The sequence below is a fragment of the Pelodiscus sinensis genome, chromosome 4 (assembly GCF_052426305.1).
Source record: "Pelodiscus sinensis isolate ZL-2025 chromosome 4, ASM5242630v1, whole genome shotgun sequence".
NCBI classification, from domain to species: Eukaryota; Metazoa; Chordata; order Testudines; family Trionychidae; genus Pelodiscus; species Pelodiscus sinensis.
The window spans coordinates 129,811,278-129,824,718 of NC_143055.1; the positions used below are offsets into that span (position 1 = coordinate 129,811,278).

A 13,441-nucleotide genomic window follows, 5' to 3' on the forward strand; every position below is an offset into this window, starting at 1 on the left:
CACCTCGAGTCATATCCATGCAGCAGATTTTTCGGGCTTTTTTTTTTTAAACACTGTTTTCTTCTGCTGTGAAGTCTGGCTTTTCTGAGATTCCCATTGTCTTGCGTGGGAGCAGGACCAGGCTGACACAGGAAAGAGCAGAGATCTTACACTTATTTAGAGTTTTATTACTGAGTAGCCAGTAATAAATAATACAGGAAACTATTCTTAAGTAAGACACAGGATAAAGACAGTGATGCCAGCAGCCCCATAAGAGCCGAAGAGGGGTAAGCTGTAAAGCCTGCACAAAACCCTTACAAAGCAGGAATGGGAGCCAGGAGAGAGAGTACCTGATTCAAGGACTATAGTACTCGGCCTTCAAGCTTTTTATCTCTCACACAAACTCAGACTTACAAATGTGGGGTTTGGATTTCTTAAAACTTAATTTAAGGAAGGTTTTACGCCATTTTTGGTGCGTGTCTAAAATGATGCCAGCACTTCTCATTTAAAATAAAGCTTCACTGAACTACGGCAAGTGAAGTCAGCACTAAGCTGTGTTGGTTCCTGGCATAGTATTGAGGATATAATAAGCCTGTCCCACTAGTGGCTCCAGGCCCGCCCATGGGAGACGGCAAAAGGGACAGTTGCCAGAGTGCCTGGTGATTCAAAGAGGTCTAGGGGTCCTGGCTGCCACCACCGCTACTGTGGCAGTGGCCTTTAAAATTGCCGCCAGAGTGTACGCCACGCACTCTGGGAGCACGGAGCTGCCCACACCCAGGAGCCCATGGAGGCTGTCAGCTACCCTGAGTGGCTCTAATATAGGATGGCAGGGAGAGAGCCACATTACAGGTTGAAACTCTCTGGTTGGGTAACATCCATGGTCCAGCATGATTTTAGTCAGCCAGATGTGCACTTATCATGGGTGTGGCCTAGTTTCCCTTGGTCCTCAAAGTTTGTTTACAGCCACCAGCCCTGGCCCTGTTCTGTGCTGTTATTTAGCTCCAGCTTACCCCTAAATGTCTTCTAAGAGCCCAGCAAGCAGTGGGAGTGTGGGCAATACCGCTAGACAATAATGACCTCCCGTGGGTCAGCAAATTCTCTGTTTTAGCACCAGTCAGATCCCGAGGGTGCCAGACTAGAGAGGTTCAACCTCTACCATTCTTCCATGGTCTAGTATCACAGTCCACCAACCTAGATGTACAGTAGCGTTTTCTAGTTTACTCTTTTGTTGTTTTCTTTCCTAAGTGCCAAAGCGTCCTAAAAACTATATGCCAACTTCCACTCGAAAGCAAATGTGTAGTACCGAACAATTAATTCTTCGTGAGAAATGACAAGTCCATAATTGCAACACAGTAGGGAAGGATGTTTTATTTTTGACTTAAGTCCCACTTAAGGACATGCATAATACTTAACAACGAAAGCAATTCTCCACAGTAGTCAGCAATATTTCTACCATGCTTAAAAGTATCAGAGGAGTAGGCAGGTTAGTCTATATCCACAAAAACGAGTCCCATGGCACCTCAAAGGCTAACAGATTTATTTGGGCCTAAACTCTCATGAGCAAAAACCTACTTCATCAGATGCATGAAGTGGAAATTACAGAGATAAGCAAAAATACCATGCTTAAAGTGACAAGTCCTTATGTGCTTTGCTAGAAATGAGCTTTGCTGTATTTTCTTTTACCCCTCTTGATCTTGTCTTCCCTTCCCTTCACCCCACACTCTGAATGTATTTGTCAATATACATTTTCTCTCGCTGACTTAAGCTGTGCCTATTTGGAAAACACCTCTGTTGCCAGTCTTTCCTCTGATTAAATAAATTCTAAAAAACCAAAACATTCAACTAAACCTCCTTGTATCTTGTCATAAATGTTCAACAAGAATGTTTACCTGTAAGTACTCGTGGCAGAATTAGATTTTTTTTGTTAATGTTGATTTCACCATTCAGAAACCAACAAAATATAATTTCCATCAATAATAATCTAAATTTACAAATAGGTTAAGTCAGAAAAATTCTGGTTGAGAACTTGCTAGCGCTTTAACTTCCTGAATCACAATATCTAATGTCATTAATTACTTGTTGGCACTCCCCATAATGTTGCACAGATACGAAAATGTAAAATCAATTAAAAAATTAAACATGTTTAACAATAAACATAGCTATTATCTGTGTGTGGATGGAATTCTGTGGAAAAGGAAGTGGAATTCTGTGTAGTATTTATAAACCAAATTCTAGCAATTCTGGATAATGGGAAAACTAAATAAATTGAATCAATGGTCTTTTCAAATAAAATTGTTTAGAGTGTCACAACTACAATCATAGAGAACACGTAAAAAACATTTTGTTGCACGCTATGCTGTGAATCCCTATTAGAATCAGTTATATCTTTCCAATTGCTATTATTCACTAATAAGTGGTCTGATGTACTGTAACCAATATAAGTGCGTTCTCAAAACACAGGCAATGAAAAATTCTGCATAGGAAGAGTTAAGCAACCTACTGGCCTGCCTAGTCCTTTAAGGAACACTGGTATGCCTGAGAAGACTGGAGGCTCTCAGAAGTAGGCAACAGTCTTCCCATTCTTCCTACTTCTGTTCCATAGTTTCATTCCCCAGCAACCAGGAGCAACTCCCAAATCATTTCTTGCTCATACATGTTTCCCACCTGGGACAAAGACACTCAACCCTACTACCATGGCAACCACAACCACCACACAAGCACTTTTGGTTCTTTAGGGAAAATGAAAATCCTGAAAGGAAGCTGGGAGATAAAAGCTCCCTATTCCTTATACCTCACTGTTAGGAAGTAATTACAACGTTTACTTTACTGCAAAGCACTTTGTGGATGAATAGGTTGTGCTTTAACAAAAGAGGGAAAAAATGATGGTAAAATACGGAAATAACTTTTACAGTGTTAACATGAGTTTCAAACAAAGGGTCAGAACCACCACCATTATTAAAAAGATTCAGCACCCAACAATAAATGAATAGAAGGAGATATAAATCAAACCCTCTATGAGCAGCTCAAGGAAACAATGACCCAAAGTTTATCTCCATAAGAGTCTGATTCAAAGCTTGCTGAAATAAATTTGAATCTTACCTCCTGATTTCAACAAGCAATGGATCATGGCCTTAATTCCTAAAACATATTATTTGGATTTTATCTTGTGAGACTACTGGTTTAGGTTCAGAAGAACTTAAAAAAGGTCCATACAGCTAAGTATCATGGATAGTCATCCTTCCTGAATTGGTATGAGACATTCTAAACTTTTGATTCTTTGGCTTCCCTCTATTGTTTTTGATGTAGAAAATAAATGTTACCCAATGAGGCCAAAAAAACCCCCACCAAATCTGCATATGACAAAATAGGCTATAAACTTTTACTTAAACCTGAAATATGTATCTGGGAGAGCCAGAAGCCATAGTTAAAGGCTTCCAAAAGGAAAAGGTGAACTAGTTCATATATCGTGGTCATGTTTATTTGTTTTCCAGTGAAGAAGAGGCTATTCCTTTCACTAGATTTTGGCAGAGTGATAGTATCATTATTCTTTCAAACCTGCCAAACCTGCCAGACTGTAAACATTATTTTCTGTTCTCAACTGGAAAGCTATTTAGTTGTCAAAATAGTAAAGATTAATAAGTTACGATTTAAAAAAAAAAAAATCCTGCAGCTACTTTCTTAATTTTTTGTGCACAGACTATGCAGACAGCTGATATCCTCTCTCTCTTCTAAGTTTTAGATATTTTATAAATTTAGGATTTTTAAAAAGGTATTATTTGGGAATATGTTTGCTGACATAAAAACATGGGTCTGATCTTGGAAGGGGAGGGGGGGGGAGAGGGGAGGTGATGAGCATTCACAAACACTGAACCCAAACAAGGAGTTGCAAATAGTCAAGCATCTCTTAGGATAAAACTCTAAGTTACTAAGAAAGTCGAGCATGTCTATGTCATATACATCCTTGGACCCCTGCTATTGAAATGCCTACAGAAAATCCTTCTGGAAACTCTTCTCATGGAGTTTCCCCCACGTACCACCAAATAGAGAGCAGGTGGCCTGTGTGAAGACCCACACAAACAGGACCTAATGCCACAGACTCCCAGTCAGGCACGCTGCGCTGAATGCAGGGCCCCTTTCCCCATCAGCATGTGCTCAGTGCCTCCTAGCCCACTCACTAACCCATCCCAGTGGAGGAAAAGTTAGTGTTGTGTCTAGCACCATGGTGTCCAACATGCGAGCCACATGTGGCTATTTGGCTGATTGAGTGTGGCTTGTTCACTACAGTAGTAGCCACTGCAGTGGCTACTGCTTCAAAACTGGTTGGACACCACGGCGCTTGTAGCACTCATTCTGACAGATTCCCCAGCATAAATCTGCCAGGAGTTCCTGCCCATTTACCCAATACTTCCCTTATGTCTTGAAACCCTAATCTCAGAGAATAGTTTCTGATTAATAGTCCATAATCCCTTACCAACATAGCACATGAGGTAAATATGTATTATCCCCTGTTTTACATATGGGGAAAACAGACACAGAGATTAAAGCCAACATCCTCAAATGTACAATGGTATTAGGTGCCTCCATTTTTGGCCACTATGAAGTAAGGATTGACTGTCATAAAGCACTGTGAATTCACAGCTCTCGCTGATTTTGTGAGGCTTTGATCATAAAGATTTATAAATCACATTCAACTCCTCAAATGAAAGATCCTGTAGAAATGAGACCTACAAACAGACTAGGATAATAAACACAATAAACTGTGTTTGTAGTTATTAATTCAGTAGATTTTGCTTCAATATAGACATCTTCAAAAGCAGTCTAGAACCTTGTTAAACCTCCCCCGTGAATATCATCCTGTATATATGAATTAACCTCTAATGTCAATATTATTCTCTAAACAACTTCAACATACCAATACCTGATTGTTGGGTTAGATGTGGCAACCCAACATTGCTTGGATTTGTAATTCTAGCAATTAGTTCCATAGAAAGTGGAAATTGTGCTTCCAGGAGTAGAAATAATTGAAAAAGCAGAGAGACTGTCTCTTGCCTTTTCACACTGCCATAGAACATTCTGCCTTACTATATTCAGAAGTTTTATGTTTTACATATCAAAGTTATTAACTGGAATGCATAAAAATTAAGTTTTAAGGAAGCTGCCTGAAAATGTACAGCAAGGAAGACATATCTATTGAATAAAAATTTGTGGTTTTTATTACACTTAGAAGCGGGAATAAATAGCTTAAAAACATGTGTAAGGATTCAACAGCATTTTGATAGCTCTTTCAGACATGATCTCCATAAATAAGGAGATGTAGAACAATATATAACTACTAGTCTCCTATCCCTAGCCCTGCGGCTATCTGCCTAGTATAATCAACTTTCAGATGAGAAAGCAGCTTTACAAAACGCTCAGTACAAAACTCCCACTCATTCCTCCTCAGGTGACTTGACCTCCTTAATTACAATGTCTATTACCGTAACCCAAAGCTGGACCAATTGTTTGGCATGCTAAGTAATACATAAAAATCAGCTTATAATGGATTTACTCTGGGGATACTTCAAATGACTTAGGTAAATGCCAGTGCCGAGGAAGCCTATTTAATATATTCTTACCTTCTCACAGACCTTGCTAGGTTTCAATTGTTTCGGTAAGAATTCTAATGCATTTAAAATGAACTGAAACATTCTCAGAAGTAGCATGAACTACTGTAGAGTCCAAAACTTTTTTTTCCCAACTAGTTCAAGGAAAAAAAGATGGGAATTTTCTTTAGGGTTGAAATGATCGTTCTGTAAAGCACCGGACTTGAATTTGAATTTAGTGGGAGTTCAAGCTTTAAAAGTGAAAGCAAAACATGCAATAACCCTAGAATAGGAGGAGTTTGAATGATAAACTGAATAATGTAAGGCTAAATGGCACCAAATGCCAGAGCTGCACTGCTGGGAGGACAGGAAGTGTTATGCACCAGAGCGGCACTCCCAGAGCTACCTAGTCGTGCCAAGAAGAAACATTTCTTACACCTCCCTGAAGAGTGCAGTGTAATTCCTTGCACAAACAATCAGCTCTGCTCGCTGGTATGAAAGGGATGACAGAGCCCGGACTCCAACTATAGCCCCCACCTTCTGTTCAGCCAGGTGGTCCCAATGAGGCGAGTAGAATTCCCGAGCACAGAAGTTGCAATTTTGGTTGGCCCTGACAAAGGCCACTCCTTATGCCTTCTTCTCTCCCTTCGTGAGCTTTAGCCATGACCCATGTAAAACGTGCATCACGCTGCCAAAGTCACACTGGTGTGAGCTTGCATTGACATACATTGTCCCTGAGTTGTGGGGGAGATGGCTGTGACAAGACAGTCAAGCATGACACTTCTTCTAGGGCAAGTGAAGGAGCAAAGGATTTAGCAAAGATTTTCAAAAGCAGTCATGATTGGGGCACCAGGCAGAGGCCTGAGCTTCCAAATATGGGTGCTCCAACTCAAGCTGGACCCTAAAAACGGAGGCACCAAAATAACCGGTCACTGTTTGTGTCTTGGCCTTTGTTTATTCTCCTATCCGCTCCCATGCCCCCGCCCCACTCAATTTCACTCGAGAGAAGACTGGCTGGACACATTGAGCACAGTCCATTCTAACCAATTGCCATGTCTCATCCCTGCAGTCTCTAGCTCAGTGATGCAATAGAGGCGCATCTGAACCCTTAGAATTAAATAGGTTTGTAACTAACATGTTCAGCCAATGGTTGCAGCAGCAGTATCTTGGGTATTTGATACAATTCAAAGGAAAGGGATTTACACACAGAAAATAAGTGATCAAAAATACTGTAGTATACGAGTGTTTCTCAACCTTTTTTTAATGAAGTACCCTTTTAAAAAAAATTATAAGTACCCCCAGTACCTACAGTTTTCAGACATTTTTTTTTCCTACGATTGCAACACATTTGTTTAAACAACTTAACCATAGCTAGGAGGGCGATGAAATTTTGGGGTGTAAATCAAAATAATAAAGTGCTGTAAAACTTAGACGAAAATTCAGTTTTCTCCAAATTTCAGTTGTGTTGACATACCCTCCAGACTTCTCTTGAGTACCCCTAAGGGTATTTGTACCACTGGTTGAAAAACACTGATATACGCCAAATCATGGCCCCACTGCAAAAGAGGCTACAAATAGCCAGGGATAGCTCATTTTGAGGTGTATAGCAGGCTATATATTAAGCACCTGACCATTTGCCTTGTATTTACACTTCATTACCAGAATAAAAAATAAAAATGTAAAATTCTGTATAAATAATCAGAATGCTGCTTGCACTGTGCCAGGTCTGGCAATTCATTTAAAAAACATTTATGCTTGAATCATGCCCCGCCCTGTCCTCTGAAAACAAATGAGAGTTTTGCTATGGACTTCAGCGGGGTCAGTGTTTTACCTTCGCTCTACTGATAGGCTCTAGAGACATACTATTCTAAATGAAAAGTTAAAGATATTATCATAACAGCTGTTGTATGTTTAATTATCGACATGTAAGACCTCATCTACACTATGAGATAAGGTCAAATTTATTAAGGTCAATGTTTTAGAACCCAATTTTGTGAAGTAGAAGGTGCAAGTCACCACTGCAGACAAGATTTCGACACCGTTCGAAGTAGCGTGTCCCCAGAAGGGTGGCTATCATCAACTTTGAGAGTGATGAACTATGGGGTAGCTATCCCACAATTCCTGCCATCCCTTTGCATTCTGGAGTCTTCTTCTGGATTAGGCTTCCAGTGCATGCTGGAAGCAAAACTGTGTAGTGGGTGGCTTTGTCTACAGGTTGTCATCATCCCATAATGCACTTATCTGGTCCCTTCCCCTCCTGCTTGAAAGCAACAGCAAACAGCCTTTTTCTGCCTTTTTTCCCCCCCTGGTTATCTGTGCGGATGCCATAGCAGAGTAAGCATGGAACCTATTCAGAAGCAAAGTATTATGGTAATCACATTAGCCATGGGGCACCGAATGCTCGAGTACATCTGCTGAAACAAGGAAGAATCTCAGGAGGCCATGAGCATACTGTTCTGTGAAGCACTTGAGCTGAGCTACTAGCAAATGCTGCCGGCATTTGATCCTCTTGATGAAACAACTCTGGGAAACGTGCAGAACATAGTGCAGGGCTTTGCCACAATAGGGCTCCCTAACTGTGATGGGGCAGGGCAATAAATGGAATGCACATCTCCAATCTTAGCACCCAATCTCGCCAAAGAGTTCATAAACCGCAAGGCGTACTTCTCAATGGTGCTGGAGGCACTGGTGGATCAAAAGGGCTATTTGACCGACAACAACATGGGATGGTCAGGAAAGGCGCGTGATGCACACATCTTGAGAAATTCTTGCCTCTTCAGAAAGCTGCAAGATGGAATTTTCTTCCCAGACCAAGATCATCTCATCTGAAGAAGAGGGTTTTACCCATGAAAGCTCATGAAACTATATTATTTTTTGTTAGTTTCTAAGGTGCCTAAATTCGTGGCTTTTGAAGTTACAGACTAACACGGCTACCCTGCCAAGACATTTATATTGCATGTTTGTTTAGCATCTTTTAGTTTGCATTTTTATATGCTTAGGTAAGTTGTATCATCTGCTTTTAAATGTTATGGCAATGGTGCTGTTACACTCCATATTCCTTGTGCAAATATGCTTATGATATGGAGAGGAGATAACTGAGATGTGTTTTATGAAAGTTGGCTCACGTAAGATATAACTGGAAAGGTTATGATTTACTAAATGCAATTATCCAATTTTAAAATAATGAGGAGTCCTGTGGCACTTTAAAGACTAACACATTTGTCAAAGTGGGCTTCCGCCCACAAAAGCTAGGCTCAAATAAATGTTAGTCTTTAAGGTCCCACAGAACTCCTTGTTCCTTTTGCTGAAACAGACCAATGCGGCTACCCCCTTGAAATTTCTTACCCAATTTGTGTGCCTTAATCATCTCTGTATCTGAAGTTAGAAATATTGACCATGTACCTATATTTCAAATATGTTACTCTGGGTGTCGCCCACAACTAGTCCTTCAGGTACAGCCATGAAAAAGCTAGACAGAGCTAATGACCCATTAGCCAAGACAATGGACTGTGAAAGATCTTAGTCTTCCTGTGGACACTCCAGCCTTATTTCATTAAGGGATCTTCTAAATGAAAGGGAATAAAAGACAAACCATGCACAGCATACACCAAAGGACCAAGAAAGAAAAATTAGCAAATCTCCAGCTAACTTGTTCAAAAATTTACAAGAGGGATCCCAATGAGAGGAAAGTGACTTGCATCACAATTGTGGAAAAAGTGGGGCTTTGAGACATCTGGACATTACAGGCCACCTGAAGGTCAGCTGGGGAGAAGTCTTTGTAAATATTTTAAGAGTGCTAGGTAAACACCAGGAATGTCAAATCAATTAAAACAATCAACATGTCTACGACAGACTCACAATCTTGCAAGCAGTACTGTTTTGAGATATAACTGCAAGGCTCAGCAAGTGGATTGATATTTTCTTCTTATGCTTGGATTGTTCAAGAGCAGACGGCCAACTTCACACTGAAAATGAACAGATACCTTACAAAACTGTAGGGCAGGAAGCACCCCTTATAAATATAAACTGCTTAATGGAGATAATTAAGGGCACTTATAAATACAATGTCAAATTAAGAGGATGCTGTTGAAGGGACACTGTCAAGGTTGTCAGACCTGCAATTAGATTTACTTGCATGTAGGCAAGTCTGTATCAGACAGTTCTTTTTTTGTAGACAGCACCAAGAGACTTAGTTGGCAGAGCCAAGTTGAAAAGGTATGACATGTACATATAACAGGCCAAAATAAACCCTGCATTTCATATCTCCGGGTAGTAGCTCCTCTTGAAGATTAGTTGAGATTTTATGCATATTGCAAATTTCACTTTGGAAGGGATGATAGTCTTTTCATTATCAAGGAAACTTTATTTTAATAATTAGGATAGGGAACTGTATTTCCTGGATAAATTATATATTTTTAAAACATACTTGTTATGGGAGGCACAGAACTACCTTGGACCCCTACAACAAAAGGTTTACATACTAAAATAAAATATTAAAGGCATATATTACAAAGTGATATACCAGGGAGAGAAAACAAGATCTTCTAAACTGGAAGGTTCTGCATCCCATAGGAAATTAAGACAAAGCATATGGTACACCAAGAAGCAATGTCTGAGTGACCAGTAAGTACAGATTCTGAATACTACCATGAAAGGGGTTTTGGTTTGGTTTGTTGGTTTTTTATAGGACAGGACCAGAACATGGGATCCAGAACCTCCATAGGACACTGATAGTGAGAACTTCATGATCCAGCAAGGCTGCATGGCCTTTTCGTTTCTAGAGAGAGGACATCTCATTGCACTCAGTTGTCTATCACCGAGATTAGAGACAGCTAGAGTTAGTCTCGAACTGTTGCGGTGGGTGAGAGAGGCTCAGAACAATGAGTGGAGAGTAACGGATACAGTGATATTTGACTGTTTGCAGAATCTTAAACAACTGTTGACAAGTGTGACCTGCTCCCTTCATCTCCATGAGCACTAAACTCAAGACAACTTAGGACACACACTTTGTCTTTTAAAGTATTATCTGTTTCTCTGGATGATCAAGACTTGAAGGAAAAGGAATGGGAACCATCATTTTATGAAGGGAGGATCATACTGTGAAGAGCTGCACAATTTATTGTGAGTGGTGGTTTATTCCGATAGCACTAGCTAAAGGGTTTGGGAGAGAACTGTTACTTTTCTCCAGTTCCCAGTCAAGGACTCAAATGCAAGGAGAGATTAACACAGCCCTCCCTTTGCAAAGAGGAACCAGCCTCACTGAGAAGAAGATAAGCATGAAGGGTCTAGTACAGCCCACGTGTGCAGTCAGACCCTCCCAAGGGGAAGTGATGTTCAATCAATGCAGATAACACATGATCATGTTTGAACAGCCGTGTAATCAACTGAGGGTAGCATCTCGTGTGGGCGGAGCTTGGAAGAGAATCTCACTCCCGCCCCCATCTGACCTCTAAATACTGTTCACGTAATTGTCCAACGTTTAAGTTTTCATTCCACCCCATCTGGAGACCATAAGCTGCTGGAAGTTCTGAACATGCAAAGTAGGAACTTCAGGTTGGGGGGGGGAGGAGAAAGGAATAGTGGTTTTCCTGAGCTGACTGACAGGCAGCTACAGGAATCTTAAATTAAGTAACCTTATCACCACCATCTGGCAGATAAAAAGGAGAGAAGCGGCAGCACCCCACCTCCAGGTGTCCCTTCAAATGAAGCAACAATTTGCCAATTGATTTAAATGGAGGGACCCCAGTCTCTTTTCTCGTTTCCCCTCCCTTGGCAGCAGCTGAATGGAGTTTGCTGCACTCCTAAGGTTGCAACAACCTGAGCTAGTTCAGGACTTCTCTGGATCAGGTCTGTCATCTCAGAAGGGCTGACTGGGGAATGCAATGCTGAGCTTGTTTCTACAGGCTCACCACACTAGATCCGCTGCTCCGCATCTTGCTCCTTAATCAAGTACGCATTGACTTTGACCCTGTTCGGATTCAGTTAGACTGGTTTGCGAATAGTTTACACAACAATAAGGTGCTGCTGAACTCATTACTTCTGTGTAAACCAGCCTGTCATGCTTGCTAAGAGGTACGGTACTGTTCAACTTAGAAATATTGGTGAAGATTAGATGGGATTCGTTATTAAGATACAATCTTTTGGAGAGAAGCTGCCAACCCACAATGAACAATTTAACTCTATGACAACTGGCTGTGCAGAAAGGTTTGTTTTCCGCCTGCCAAAGGATTTTACCTACCTTAGTTTTTTCATTTCAATAAGCATTCTCTCTCAAGGCTTGGTTAGGTGTAAGCATAAGTTTATGCCTTATTATTGAGATATGGGCACATCGAGAATTGGAAAAAGGTTGAAAACTGAAAGATGGTGGGGAGAAAAGTTAGAGCACTGAAGGAGAACAAGATTTCCCTACCTTTTAATTGGAAAACTTGTCTAAATAAAAATGTGAATCTTTTGAAGTCAACTTGAGATTAGGGGTGTTAAAATGTGTATAAGTAAGTAACTGTGTAACCGCTGAAAATTTCAGTAGTTACATGCTTACACGTGGGGCAGCAGTCGGCTCCTCAGGAGCTGGTGCGCACAGAGAGCTTGTTTTTAAGCCAGCTCCCCATGCATATCAGCTCCCACCTGCTCCCCATGCTGCTGCCTCTGAACACCGGGCATATTGTCAGCCTGTGTGTAACCATGAAGGTTAACCGATGAGCCAAGCTCATCAGTTAACCATGTACAGGGTTATACTTTCACAGGGATAGCTCAGTGGTTTAAGCATTGGCCTGCTAAACCCAGGGTTGTGAATTCAATCCTTGTGGACGCCATGTAGGGATTTGGGGCAAAAATTTGTCAGGGATGGTACTTGGTCCCGTTGTGAAGGCAGGGGACTGGACTCGATGACTTTTCAAGGTCCCTTCCAGTTCTAGGAGATAGGCAATGTCCATTAAATCTAAATCCCTACTTGAGATCACCACCATCCTCCCTTTCTATGAACATACATGCCAATGAACGGAAACCACTGCTATACATTTCAATGACCGGGGATCAGAGCAGTGGATTTTATCCTTCCCATACTATACCACCCAACTTACCACAGGAAAATGTTTGCTCTCCCTCCCCCCTCCACCCCTTTCTCTCAACATTAGGAGAAAGCATAGGATCATACCCCCTTGAAACCTATTCTCTACTCCTCATTGAGAACCCCTGGACAAGATAGCTCAGTAATATCTACAGCTGTTTCTCCGATGCATTTCAAAAACAAAAACTTTAAAAAAAATCTCCTAGCCTCTTTGCCATCTCAATGTTTCCAGCCTTATTTGAAAAGAAGCTTTGCGGTTTGCTTCTCAAAGGCTCGGGTGCTCAAGCATTTGTAAAAAGTTAAAGAGAAAAAAGTCTAGTGGTCCAGAGTGCAAAATAATTATTTTCAGATGGACCAACCACATTGGCTTTAAAACTGAAGGTACCTCTTGGTTACAGCAAAACATAGCCTATTAAACTAATTATTTTAAAATTGCATTAATTACTTTCAGTAGATGGTTTAAAAAAGTCACAGCCATTTGTACAATTTAACTATTACTAGGAACCCAAAAAGTTTAAACAAAAATGTGTAAATTGTGTATGATATTAAATTCTATTTACATGAAATATCCCATATCTTCCCAAATCACATAGAACTCAAACTGCTTCTACTGAAATTAATGGGAATTTTGCCATTGACTTCAATGAGAGCAGGATCGGGCTTATTTTGCAACATTTATTTAAAAAAATGCATGGCCAAGTTCTGCTCTGAAATATGCATGAACAACTGTTACTGTCATCAGGGCATGCTGTGTATATGCACTCGAGGAAAGATTTCAGTGACATTTTATTTTTCATCTATCTCGGTCAAAACA

At 40.7% G+C, this 13,441-nt stretch overlaps 1 protein-coding gene across 5 annotated transcripts in view; it reads right to left on the bottom strand.

Moving 5' to 3' along the window:
* ADAMTS3 (ADAM metallopeptidase with thrombospondin type 1 motif 3) overlaps positions 1-13,441 on the bottom strand; it is a 188,087-nt gene that overhangs the window by 112,239 nt on the left and 62,407 nt on the right. The gene's annotated exons all lie outside the window — the stretch shown is intronic.